This window comes from Herpailurus yagouaroundi, unplaced genomic scaffold (genome assembly GCF_014898765.1).
Source record: "Herpailurus yagouaroundi ecotype Mexico unplaced genomic scaffold, PumYag 164, whole genome shotgun sequence".
Classification (NCBI taxonomy): domain Eukaryota; kingdom Metazoa; phylum Chordata; class Mammalia; order Carnivora; family Felidae; genus Herpailurus; species Herpailurus yagouaroundi.
Window position 1 is genome coordinate 16198002 of NW_024412405.1, and position 12707 is coordinate 16210708.

At 42.4% G+C, this 12707-nt stretch overlaps 1 long non-coding RNA gene across 1 annotated transcript in view; it reads left to right on the forward strand.

Moving 5' to 3' along the window:
* LOC121037794 (uncharacterized) overlaps positions 1–9039 on the forward strand; it is a 63475-nt gene extending 54436 nt beyond the window's left edge. The window contains exons 11-12 of the long non-coding RNA XR_005793982.1: positions 7277–7618; positions 7878–9039. This is a non-coding gene — a long non-coding RNA (uncharacterized LOC121037794). The remainder of the gene's footprint in view (positions 1–7276; positions 7619–7877) is intronic.
* Positions 9040–12707: the final 3668 nt, after the last annotated feature.

The following is a 12707-nucleotide window of genomic DNA, read 5'->3' on the forward strand; positions in this document are numbered from 1 at the left end:
GGCCATCCAGATGTTCCCCCATGGCCCCAGGGTTCGATGAGGCTGTGGTCTTCAAAGCCCTCTCTGTTGTTTTATAAACATTAGAATAGCAGCTGTTTATATCGCATGACTTGAGGTCAGGTACTGTGCTGAACACTTTACATACACTAACTCGTTTAATCCCTCTCCACAACCCTATGAGGCAGGCTAACCCCAGTGTACGGATAGTAAAAGTGAGGTGCAGAGAGGGTAGGCAACTGTTCAAGATTAAACAGCTAAATGAAGAACCGAAAAGTTTATTTTACACGGAAAATTATTATTTCTTTTTTTTAATTTTTTGGTTTTATTTTTATTAAAAAAATTTTTTTAATTTTAATTGAAAAATTTTTTTTACTGTTTATTTATTTTTGAGAGACAAGAGTGCTAGTGGGTGAGGGGCAGAGAGGGAGGGAGACACAGAATCTGAAGCAGGCTCCAGGCTCTGAGCTGTCAGCACAGAGCCCGACACAGGGCTCGAACTCACAAGCGGTGAGATCATGACCTGAGCTGAAGTCAGACACTTAACCGACTGAGCCACCCAGGCGTTCCCTTTTTTTTTTTCTTAATTTTTTTTTAATGTTTATTTATTTTTGAGAGACATAGTGCAGGAAAATTATTTCTACACTCAAAAATTTTTTTTCTCTATTCAAAATCGTAGAACAGGGAATCAGGAGAACTGAAATCTAACCAGAGCTGCTGTTACTACTTATATGACTATGCTGGTCACTAAACTCCCTGGCTCTCATTTCTTGTTCAGTGAAATGACATTCCAGAACATTCTAGGGTCGCTTCTAAAATCTTTCTATATTTTCAGCACCAATCTTCCTCACTCTATTTGGTATACCTATTATGTTAAAACAAACAAACAAACAAACTCAGTATGCACCAAAGGATGATTAGCATTACAGATTTGCTTCAGAATTAAAGTACTTTAAATTCCTACTTTAAAATGTCCATATAAGTTAACTTCCTTTAAACAGAGACATAAATGTTTTAAAGGTAGGTATTCTATTTCCAAGGGTTTATTCATTTAATAAATTATTTAAATTTATTTTTCTTCATGTACCTGGTGAAAAATGAGGGTGCCCTGCCCTGGACACCTCATGTACCAAAAAGAAGCTTCCAGAAATGGCGAAGAGCTCCACTAATCCAGCTGCAGTTAGTTCTTCCTGTTTTAAAATGAGGCGAGAGCTTATACAGCTATTCATATCGCTGTGAAAATTTCATCTGTTTTTACAGATGAGTTTTCCCAATGGGTGATATAGAATCCTATAAGTAAGCACACCCCAAATGTTTCCTTTTCATAATTATCTAAAGCACAGACGAGTCTTGAAAAGACAATTGTATAGCTTCTTGTGTTGCTTCATGGGCTTTAAGTGCCCACAAAGAGGATTCCTTATGCTTTAATTTCTCTTTATTTTTCTGACTGCAAAGACCCTTGGGGTAAGTGCCAGCCCCACAATCCCGCCGTTATATGGTGACTGTCAGCCTGCTCCAATGATGCTTCCTGTTCACTAGGCCCCCTTTCATCTGACCACAATGTCCTGGCTTTGTGGCAATTCTTAGTCAACGCCCATCTCTTCACTAGCCTGTGAATGGTATTAAATGGTGTTTATGCTAGCTATTGTGGCCTTTTGTGGGGTTTGTCTAATTCACAGAGAAAAGTCTGCTTTTGTGCTCCAAGACCAGCTACGTCATGGCACGCCATGTGCCTTCTGATGGGACCCAGTCCTGCTGAGTGATAACATTGCAGGCCTGAGCTCCTTTGCAACACAATCCCACATTCTTAGCGCAGTCAATACGCTCACAGGCAGACTGGTTTACTCTTTTTATTAAGAGGTAGGGGAAGATAAAGCACAAACAAATACCAGATCCTGAAACAAAACAGAAACGAGGGGTAAGTTCAACTGATTTGCAACTTACTCAGCCGGCCAAGAAGTGAGAAAGCAAGTGGAAAGGAAATCACAGATTTATTCTATAAGCAACCAGACGCGACAGGTGTACCCACCGTGGCAGCAAACACTTCGCGTTTCAGGAGTAAGATTGCATTATGGTTTCAAGGTATTGTTTAAAATGACACTTAATACCAGAGTCACTACTCCACCGGGCTTTTTCTAAAGTGCTCACAAAAGAGAAAGGATATAGTATTGATGATTACATTATCCTCTGGTTCAAGAGTCTTTGCAGGGCAGGTATGTTGCTATGTCTTGAAAGGGCTTTTGATGTAAGAAGATCATTACCGGGCTCGGTGGTAATTGATCCTCAGCAGCCCCGGCTTTTGGTGCCGTGGTTTATTTCATCCTGTTGCGCTGCGTAATCCGTTTTCCAGCTATCTACAATCTTTTTTATACTCCTAATGGTGGCTTACATTTTAGTTTATTATTTTTTTTCCTTTGAGAAGAGAAGTGCTTTTCTGACAAAAAGAGTCAGGTGCATAGAAAGGGAAAGACTTTACCGTTAGCTGATGGTACATATCTTTCGGTATAGAGAACGTGTTTCTGAATTGTGGGTCCGGCTTGTTTTCCTCATGTCTTTCCACTCTCTGACATAAAGATCAACCCTAGGCACAAACTGAACCCAGGCACAAAGAAGGAAAAAAAACCCAGGAGCCATAGCTTAAAAATGTCACAGAATCCAAGTTTTCTGGCAAAGAGAGTGCAAACCGTATCATTACACTGAAAAATATAACCCAAATGAGATGATTTTAATTCCTGTTTTACATTCTGAAAATGTAGTTATTTTCTCTAATGAGAAAACTAAAGGGGAAAGAGTAAAATTCCCCATCCCGTGTCCAGTCCAAGAAAATCAAGAGATCTGGAGGTTTTTTCCTAAGATGACATGGGTTTCATGTCAACCCATGAAAACCCACGCCCTCTGGCTCAGGTGACAAATACTTATTGTGCCTACTACGAATCTAGCATGGGGCTAGATGCTGTGGTAGGTTTCCAAGAAGACGGATTCGAAGTCTCCTGGGAGAAAGTAACATTCTAAAGAAACCCAGGATAATGCAGTCCTAGGGAGGCAGGGTGACGGCGAGCCCAGGTCTGGGGCCAGGGCAGCCAGCGGGAGGCAGAATACCAGGAACACAGCTGTATGCCATTCATCCCTGTGTCTTCAGGCCTTTGCGCAGGGGATGACATATGACAGGTGCTAAGTAAGCATTGGCCTCATTTAGATAGGCCTGTGTTGGAAGGATTAAAAAAATACTTAAATAGGGGAGGGAGACAGGGGTCCTTACAAGCGATGCCTGGAGACAGAAATGGACTTCCAGGGGTAGGACCTGAGGCTCGAGCAGGGCAGATGTGAGGAGTGCCATTTCCTGAGAGCGGCTTTCTGGTTGGGAAAGGCAATGGCAATGGGAGTAGTGGAGCACTGAGTCACAGAGCAGGGAGCACGTGAACAGATGGGTGAGGTCATCCCTCACTGGCGACCAGCCAAAACTGGCGTGAGGTGGTCGTTCATCTGAGTCAGGCACCTCGCTGACCAGAATGAGCAGAGGACAGGGGATGCCTCAGAAGGAAGTGAAGTAAGTCTTGGAAGCAGGGAGGGGTAGGCATTCAGACTCAGCAAAAACAGTTCGCACTTGAGGAAGTGGGTCTTCATCCATTTATTCATACGTTTGTTTATCATTTGCACAATACCTATACATACTGTGCGGACCGTTATATTTAGGCGAAACACTGTACGAGGGTCTCTAGAAGATTTCAGGAAAATTTGGGAATCATGTGTAATGGCATGCTCTGGTCTCTATCCCGGAACTATTTCAATCTCCACAGCTGGGGCTACTCAGCCGTCACATGAGGGCTCACCCCCCTTCGTGGCTGAAGGGACAGGACATCTGCGTCCACAGCATGACCTCAGCGGTGCTGCCGGTCTTTGACTCCTTCACTCCTTCGCTTATTCATTCATCATATACCTATTGAGCCACAAATATGTACCTGGCACGATTTGAAAAATCAGTGGAACATTGTTTCTAGCTCTGAGGGGCTCATGGTCTAGTGCAGCAGTCAGACATTAAGAATAATTCATACTAATAATTACTAATATAATCCTTATGTGGAAGGAGCTTTTAGAACACAGAGAAGGAGGTGCCTATCTCTGCATGGAGAGGCCTGGGAAGACTTCACGCAGATGTGTGAGCCAGGTCTGGAGGAAGGACTGATAGAGCGCCATGGATAAAGGCGGGGAGAACGTTCCAGGCAGAGGGGACAGCAGGTGTAATGAGAGGGCCATGTGTTCAGGAACTGCAGCTGTCCGGTGTGACCAGGGTAGGATAGGGGATGACGTTGGCAGAAATAGGCTGGCTCAAGAGCATGCGGGTCTTGGTTTCATTGAACTCTACTTTCAAAAGTTAGTTTCTTGCTTCTTGCCATGTGACCAAGCTCCACTTTTGATCTCTTCCTTAGTTCGTTTGTTTACTAACCCAATTCCCACCTCCCGCTCTGGAGAACCTACCTGTGGCCAAACCCCTCCTCACCTCCGATGCAGCTACTGCTTTCCTAAACCTCTGCCAGCCGTCTCCAATCACTTTCTCCTGACCGAAGCTACCCCAGCTTTCCCAGGTGCAAGATCTTAGGTTCTCCAGAATGGAAGGAATTTTGAAAGAGCATTGGACCAGTGGTTTTTCATCTTTTCTCCCCCTGCCTTAGCAGACATGATGGATGTTCTCATGCAAGACATACTTCCAAGGGTGCACTCATATCCTTGGCTGCAGCTTATATAAGAGAGCTTGAAACCAACCGTGTCCCTCTCTTTCCCATTCAGCCAATGCTTAATGGGATACTGGTAATTGAAGGTGACATTATTATAGGACTAACATTGAAGCTGCAAACCTGGTTCTGTTTAACATGTAACAAATGCCCTGTGACTGATTTTATATCCGATCTCAACCAGTGCTTGACCTCTCTTACGACACCCCTGAACCTCACTTGAATATTCTTGATGACGTAAATCTCACTCATCAGGCAATCATTCAATCTGTGGACAGCTCCAAATAGTAGAGAATTCTTTCTTAAACAGAGTAGATGTTTCCCTTTCTGTGACCGCACTGTCTCAGTCCCACTCTCTGTGATTACAAAGGATAAGTAAAATCATGCTTCCGTATCATAGTCCTTTGAATATCTAAAGGTGATTACTCACTCTCCAGTAACGTATTTTTTTTTTCTAGCTTAAATATCCCAATGGCATGGTTTCCATTCTTGGAGGAACTGCATTTTGTCAACGTATCTCTCTTAAAATATGACACTCAGAACTAAAACAGTTCTCTCAGCTCAGGCATACCAGCAAAACATACCTCTGGGACTCTTACTGTTTTTATTCTGGGTGAAATATTTCTGTTAATGCAATTCAAGATCTCATTAGCTCTTCTGGCAATTCTGTCTATTGGCCAGTATTGCAAGTTTCATTAAATGAAACACCCTCAACAGTTTTATTTGAATTGCCAGTGGCTCAGGTGTCTCTCATCTTATAATTGGTCCAACATTTTTTTAAACCTCATTGCAGAACTTTACATTTGTCCCTATTAAATTTCATCTTATTAGTTTTGCTGATTGTTCCAAGCTGTCAAAGTCGATTTGAATATGTATCTGACATCTAGCGTATTAACATCCATCCAGCTTTGTGCCATTGCTAAATCCAGAAAGGATACCCGTTGTATTCTAATTCAAGTATTTAATAAAAAAAATCGAACAGGATGGAACTAAATACGGAGACTAGTTATATGCCACTAGATACCATCTTCTTTTAGGTTGCATGGATCTCGATTAATATTAACAGAATAAAATATTTTAACCAGTTGTGAACCCACCAATCCATAATGTCCTCTGTCCCACTTGGCCATAGACACATCATGAATCATATTTTTGAAATAGTATTATTTTGAAAGTCAAAATATGTAGCTCATTTGGAATAAAATTCTTTTGGAAATATAAATTGAAATTTTAGTCCATTTGAGTTCAATGCACCCTGATATAGAGAAAAGGCCTTTGAGATTCTCAGTAAGTGAATCAGTAAAAACAGAAAGTATAAAGTGAAAAAATGAGAGCTATGTTAAACGTTCACATAGAAAAAAATCTTAAAGACAAAAAATAAGTAAAAAACTGGGTCAACTACCTGGAACATAAATGACAAAGGGTTAATTTCATTAATGTACAAAAAGCTCATATGAGTTAATAAAAAAAAATGAATAACCCAAAAGAAAATGGGCAAAGGACAAGAACAGGCAGTTCACTCACGCACACGGACGCACACGGTCAATTAACAAAGAAAGAAATGTTCGGTCACACTCACAATTAAAGAGTTGGAAATTAAAATACTAAACGAGATGCCATTCCTCATCTATCAGCTTGATAAAGATAAAAAACTCTTGGGGCGCCTGGGTGGCGCAGTCGGTTAAGCGTCCGACTTCAGCTCAGGGCACGATCTCGCGGTCCGTGAGTTCGAGCCCCGCGTCGGGCTCTGGGCTGATGGCTCAGAGCCTGGAGCCTGTTTCCGATTCTGTGTCTCCCTCTCTCTCTGCCCCTCCCCCGTTCATGCTCTGTCTCTCTCTGTCCCAAAAATAAATAAAAAACGTTGAAAAAAAAATTAAAAACTCTGGATGTATGCAGTGCCATTAAGGGCATGTGGAGAAAAGCCCTCTCATATTATAAATTGTAAATTGGTAAGACCTCTGTGGAAAGTGATTTGAAATGATCAATCAAGATTTAAAATACACATACTTTGGGGCATCTGGGTGGCACAGTCAGTAGAGCCTCTGACTCTTGGTTTTGGCTTAGGTCATGATCTTAAGCGTTTGTGGGTTTGATCTCCACATCTGGCTCTGTGCTGACAGCGTGGGGCCTGCTTAGGACTCTCTTTCTCTCCCTCTCTGTCTGCCACTCCCCTGTTCACACTCTCTCTGAAAATAATAAATAAACTTTAAAATACACATACCTTTGGATCCCATAATTTTGCTTCTAGGATTTTATCCTACAAATATATCCAGAAGGTACGAAGGTGTAAAGTATATATGTATCCATAAGGTACAAAGAAGTAGAAAAGTCATAGAGGATGGATGGGATCTACCTCTTGTCAGACATGTGACCTTTGGCAAGCCAGTGCCCTCCTCTGCGAACCTGGGATGATAATACGATCTGATAAGTGGAATGTTATGAGGAATAAACGAACTCTTTAAAACAGCATCAACCACATTGTAAGTGCTATATATATTTGTTTTTTTTTACTGCTATCATTTACTTACTTCATCATGTACTGTTTTTAGTGTCTGTCTCTGCCCATAGAATACGAGCTCTACAAGGAATTTGTTCTTTTGTCATTTTTGTTCACTGAAGAACCCCAAGGGCCTGGAACTTGACAGCTGGTAGACATACAACAAATACTTCCTGACTGATGCTGGCTATCATCCCACGACTGCACTGTTCATGAAGATCAACCAACTCCTCATGCTCTACTCCTTGACCACTGAGAGTCCTCGGGATTCTTTTTCAAGAAAATACTGAGCAGCCGGTGAAAAATTCTACTTACCGAGTGATTACATTTTCCTGAAAACTTATTCTGGCTATGACTCAGCCTCAGGAGCTTGGTTGGTGTGAATATACCCTGGGTGAGCTAATAAAATCAAAGCCCTGAAAATGCAAAGCTGAGGTCCCAACCCTGAATCCATGCTCCCCTGGGGACTGGGACGAGGAAAAGGGCAGTGCAGATGTGGAGAAGTGGACAGCTGGCGATGGGAGGCACTCTAGGGTGTTTGAAGAAGGGCATGTGGGTGGCCGTGCTTTAGGATGATTGACCTGGCTGGGCTGTGTCTAAAAGGAGCAGTCAGACATAACTTAGTGGTCCCCTGTCATGTTCTTCTTGGGCAGCTCCAGGTTCAAAGAAGCTCCACGCAGCTCTGCAGGTGGGTTCAACCCAGACACATGGCTCTCAGTCTGCAAACATCATGTCTTCACTGCACAGCCTGCCCTCATCGAGAAGGGTGTCTCCAGTCTTTCCAAGAACATGACACATGACAAAGTTAGGACAGGACCGTAGACTCTCCAAGCTCCCTATTGTACATGACATGGTTTAAAGAATCAGAGTCTTCCTGAAAGAGGTAAGTTAACCTTGACTTGCAGAGTATTTGGACAGTCACAAAAAGCCATGGTAAGCAATAATTGTCCTGCTGGGACTTTACAATATCAAAATCAGACATTGATGTCTGTCCACCCCATGCATTCCCCTCCCTCTGTGTGCAAGAATTGATTTCCACTAGTTGAAATTCACACAATAAAGGAAACTTTTGTTTTCAATTCTGCTGATGAGAGAGACAATTATATGCGACCTCCTCATTGATTGACTGTGCTGTTTTCTTAGATTTACTTCTTGGGAGAATCATTAAACATAAGAGAAAATGATTTGTTTCCATCGACTGGATGATGTGTCCAACTGACAGCCCTGGTTTTTATATTAAAGTTATTATGTCATTAATGTAATTTGCAGAATCAAGAAGAAATCACTCAGGTTCTGATTGTATTGCCGGTTATATTTTTTTCAAATAAATAAAAACTTTTTAAAGGAGATAAATCTGGTGACAACAATAATAGATGAAGAGGCCAACTGCTTACTTCATAAATCACCACAAGCTTAAGGAAACTTGGTTACTTAAGTGCTGAGTGCTGCAAAGCTAGGTTTCTCAAAATGTCCATTTTCATATTGTGAAATTCTTAGGATCGCTGCTAATTGCAAGTACTTAGGAAAGATGACTTCCCATTATTAAATTCCTTTCTTATTCTCATGGCTGTCTCACTGTTTAAGGTTAGTAAGTTACACGGAGCGTGGTAAAGCCGGGTTTGATTCGGGTTTCCCCAAGTCTCCTCTGAACTGAGTGTGTTCATGTCAGTTGGGGAGATTGCGTGACTATGTCATTCTCAGTAACTTTTCTCTCCCCCGGCAACGACTGCCAAGAAATTAATTATGACAAGCAAGGAAGCACTGATGCCTTGTGGTCTGGCCCTGGCTGACTGCAAAACTCCAAACTCTGGGTGTTGAAATTAAGTGATCCTTGGAATTTTCTAGAAAAAAAAATTGATATCGACAGGTGCAATTTGTGGGCCCTCTTTCCCCATTGGTTTTGAAGGGTCTTATCTACCACTTCTAGTGCTACTTTTGGAGCACAGGGCTAGTCGTGCATATTTTTCTGACGTATGACAGGTGCCCCAAAAAGATCCTCTTTTCTTTTTACCATGGAGGCCGCCCTGGTTTCATGGGCATGACTACCCTCCAGTTAGAAGGTCCTGGCACTTGGTTTAATGTGCTGCAGTTGCTGTCTTGAAACTCTTAATAAGTTTTGAACAACAGGTTATGCATTTTCATCTTGCACTAGGCCTGCAAATTATGTAGCCTGTCCCGAGTGGAGGGCTAATACGTGGCGTTTGTATGTGTCAAAGTGATCCTGTTGATTGAATAAGCACAGCCCATTAGCACAAACCCATGTCTGAGTATGGAATGACCTCCTCTCCCATACTGTGAATTTCTTTTGTTTCCCCTCCTTTCCTTTTTGCAGTAATGGAAAGATGCTTGTGACAACTATTCATACCTTTAAGGAGGGATGAGAGCTTATATTCTGAAGACTGAGTCTTCTGACAGTGGGTACAAAAACCCTTAAGTAAAGGCAGATTATTCTAGGAGAATGAATGGGGAGTTTTTGAGTTTTTCTGCTAAGCAGTACATGCGGTTTTGTTGTGTTAAGTATTTTATCGTTATTAATATGTGAAACAAGTATTATAGAGTGAAATAGCTTTTTGTGTTTGAATCTCCCAAGAACATATACCAAGAGAACCTATCCTGTTTTCAATAATGTAAAATAAACATGGCATCTATTACGTGGATAAGAAGACATAGTCTACAAAATGATGCTCAGTGTCACTAATATCAGGGAAATGCAAATTAAAACCACAATAAGATACCACCTCATACCTTTTAGGATGGCCATTATAAAAAACCCAGAAAATAAGTGTTGTAAGAAATATGGAGAGAGTAAAGCCCTTGTGCTCTGTTGGTGGGAATGTAAATTGGTGTAGCCTCCATGAAAACAATATGGAATTTCCTCAACAAATGAAAAACAGAACCACCCTACTATGAAGCAATCCCACTTCTGGGTATTTATCCCATAGAATTGAATCAGGGTCTCACACAGGGATTCGCAGTCCTATGTTCCCTGTAGCATGATTTATAATTACTAAGGGGTAGAAACAACCCAAATATCCATGATGGATGGATGAAGGGATAAAGAAATGTGCTACATATGCTATACTATGAATGAACTTGGAGGACACTATGCTAAGTGAACTAAGCTCGTCACAGGACAGAATTTGTCCCCATAGAAGGACAAATTCTACAAGATTCTACTTTTATGAGGTGTCTGAAACAGTCGGCCTCATCGGAACAGAAAGGAGAGTGGCTGGTAGAGGGGGAGCTGTGGAGCTGCTGTTCAGTGGGTATAAAGTCTCAGTCATGCGGGGCGCCTGGGTGGCTCAGTCGGTTGAGCGTCCGACTTCGGCCCAGGTCATGATCTCACGTCCGTGAGTTCGAGCCCCACGTCGGGCTCTGTGCTGACAGCTCAGAGCCTGGAGCCTGTTTCAGATTCTGTGTCTCCCTCTCTCTCTGATCCTCCCGCATTCATGCTCTGTCTCTCTCTGTCTCAAAAATAAATAAACGTTAAAAAAAAATTAAAGTCTCAGTCATGCAAGATGGAACAGTTCTAGAGATCGGCTGTACAGCATCGTGTGTAGAGTTAACACCATACTGCATATTTAAGATTCTGTCAAGAGGGTAGATCTCATGCCATATGCTTTCTTAAATCACAATTAAAAAAAGGAAACAGTTCCTGTCACCAAGGTCCATATAAGCTGTGCCCATTTTTCCACTCGTCAGTTTTTTTTTTTTTGTGATATATACCCTGATGCCTCTGTCTCCTCAACACTATCAACATTCACACGCTTAGTGAGTTAGTCTAGACAACTTTAGTTTCAATTGGCTTAAGTTTACTTTATTCAGAGGACAGGGGTTATATGCAATTATGTCTCAAAACGGATGGGGCTATTAGGTATCCTTACTGGGCATGCTCCTGTTCCTGAGGAAGTTCTGTATTTTTCTGCAGGTGGGAATGTGAACTTTCCTTTAACTTAATTGGCTATTAGAGGTATTTGTATTTGCCTTTGACCTGCTTCCAACAACCAAGAGAGAAGTGATAATTTCTTGCTGTTCTCGACGTCACGTATGGTGGTAACTGTCATCCTGGGACCCACGCTGATTTCAGGCTGCCCCTGTGTCCCAGTATCTCCTGAGCTGTGGGAGGTATCAAGAAAGGACTAGCCTGGACCAGGTTCAGCAGATGGAGTCTAACACTTTGCTGAGATCCTTTAAAATATAGAGTGACGTTCGCAATCGCCTCATGACACGATTCCTGTTCGTTGATTTACATAGACTTCCGCTTACATATTTCATAATAAAGATAATCTACATTTGGAGTTCTTAGTTTTGCTCACATGCGTGGTGGACTGCAAAGGATGCCCCCACTGCCCACCATGTCACTTAGTGTGACCCTTCCATTCCAAAGCTGGGCTCGGCCAAGTGACTAATTTGGCCCGTGGGATGGCAGCTGACGTGATACAGGCAGAAACTTGAAAGGCACCTTGAACTATTTGGCCTGGTCACTCTTGCCCTCTCTGTCATCTCCATGACAAGGACCTGCCTGGGCTAGCCTGCAGGTTGATGAACTGGGCCACCTTGGATCGGCCAACAGCCAGCTGACCTCCACACATGCAAACAAGCCCGGCCCAGCCCGGCAAATGTACTCACCCCCTGCAGCCAGGCCTCTGCCGAGTGCGGCCAGACCAGCTTCACCTCAGAGTCTCATGAGCTGAATGGATGCGGACTCTTATATCTATTGAAGTGTTATGATTGTTGTGTAGCATTATTGTTATAACAGATTAGTTGCGTAGCGTGATTGTGGCAACGGACAACCGATTGACGTGCTGTTATGTTGGCAGGCTGCACACTTCTATTCCTGGAGACCAGGAAGCATGTGGAAAGCGATCGCCTAAAACGTCTCCTGTGAATGTAAGACCATCAGCGGGAGAGACTGACATCACCAGGTGGGACAGAATAATCAGAAAGGTGGAGAAAAACCCCTCCGGAAGTAGAAGTGTAGGAAAGGTGTCAAAAATGATAGTTGAGAACCCACGTAAGGGTGGCAAATGTGTCCCTGTCCTCTTCGTGGCTCCAGAATCTAGCAGAGAGTGAGGCGCTAAGAGGGAAGGAATCAGTAAATGACGATGGAGTGGAGTGGAACATTTACTCTTCTCCTTTATTTGCTATTTAGCACATCTCAGTTCAGGTCTGCAAAAATCCAGAGCTGCCTGGATCTGCATAGATGTTTCCTGAAGCATGTCATTTCCTTTGGGGGGTGGCTGAACAATCGGTCGTTGAAACATTTAAAAATCACGAATTCAGATTTGGTGTAAGTCAGCTTTTGATTTCTCTCTACTGAACAAATCCATTTGATAGAGATTATGTGAAATAATAGTACAACTGTTATTCCAGAGCAAATATTTAAAATATTTTAGAGAACAAATGGTTTTATTCACTCTTACTTCCAAGACAGGCATATGTATCTATTTTTAGCATTTGGTGACTTTGAGCCAGTGTTTAGT